Source organism: Microtus ochrogaster, chromosome 10 (assembly GCF_000317375.1).
Source record: "Microtus ochrogaster isolate Prairie Vole_2 chromosome 10, MicOch1.0, whole genome shotgun sequence".
Taxonomy (NCBI): Eukaryota; Metazoa; Chordata; class Mammalia; order Rodentia; family Cricetidae; genus Microtus; species Microtus ochrogaster.
This window is the reverse complement of record NC_022016.1, coordinates 18198558-18199887: the sequence shown is the minus strand read 5'-3', so window position 1 is coordinate 18199887 and position 1330 is coordinate 18198558. Positions and strand designations below refer to the sequence as shown.

Sequence of the window (1330 nt, the reverse complement as noted above, 5' to 3'; positions counted from 1 at the left end):
GACCCGGTGGCCTCGGGATGGCCCCCTTGTCTGAGAATGGTAGCTGCCATAGCGGTCCTGACAAAGGACGCTGGCAAATTAACTCTGGGACAGCCACTGACTATCCTACGGCCTCATGCGGTGAAAGCTCTGGTTAAACAGCCTCCAGACTGCTGGCTCTCTAACGCTCGCATGACTCACTATCAAGCTATGCTGCTGGACACCGACCGGGTCCATTTTGGCCCAGCAGTTACCTTAAACCCGGCAACCCTGCTCCCCCTGCCAGAGGAGGCTGAGCATCATGATTGCCTCCAAATCCTTGCGGAAATGCACGGGACCAGACCGGACCTGACAGACCAGCCCCTCCAGGACGCCGACTTCTCCTGGTATACAGATGGGAGCAGTTTTCTAAAAAACGGGGAAAGGAGAGCCGGAGCAGCAGTGACCACCGAGACGGAGGTAATCTGGGCCAAGGCTCTCCCATCAGGGACCTCGGCTCAGAGAGCAGAGCTCATCGCTCTGACCCAGACACTAAGGATGGCAAAAGGTAAAAAGCTCAATGTTTACACGGACAGCCGGTATGCCTTTGCCACAGCCCACATCCATGGGAAAATCTATTAGAGACGGGGCTTGCTGACCTCAAAAGACAAAGAGATTAAAAATAAGTCCGAGATCCTAGCCTTACTTAAGGCACTGTTTTGCCTCAAAAACTGAGTATTATCCATTGCCCTGGACATCAGAAAAAAAACAGCCCAGAGACTCGAGGCAACTGGCTGGCAGATACAACTGCCCAGGAGGTAACGCTCAGAAAAATGTCATCCTCCTCCCAAGCCTTTCCCGTAGCCCCAGGAAAAACCCAATCGATCCCATGTTGCCCCCTCCCATATAGCAAGGGGACATAGACTTACTAAAAAAAGCTGGGGGGCACCTATGATCCTGAGAGAGGAAAATGGACATACAAAAATAAGCCCATCAAGCCTATAAAGGAGACTCATAAACTGATCACCTATTTACACAAGCTAACTCACCTCAGCCCCAAAAAGATGAGGGCCTTCTTGGACCAAAAAAATATTTATTATCTGCTAGGGAGAGATAACATTTTACAAACTGTGGCAGATGAATGCAAGGCCTGTACACAAGTCAATGCTAAAAGGACTAAATTGGGACCAGGGGTCCGGGTGCGAGGGCATCGCCCCGGGACCCACTGGGAAATTGACTTCACCGAGATAAGACCTGGACAATACGGATACAAATACCTGTTGGTATTTGTAGACACTTTTTCTGGGTGGGTAGAGGCCTTTCCCACCAAATATGAGACTGCCAAAATCGTGACTAAAAAGCTCCTAAAAAA

At 50.2% G+C, this 1330-nt stretch overlaps 1 pseudogene; it reads left to right on the top strand.

Moving 5' to 3' along the window:
- LOC106143891 overlaps positions 1-1305 on the top strand; it is a 3189-nt pseudogene extending 1884 nt beyond the window's left edge.
- The last annotated feature ends 25 nt before the right edge of the window (positions 1306-1330 follow it).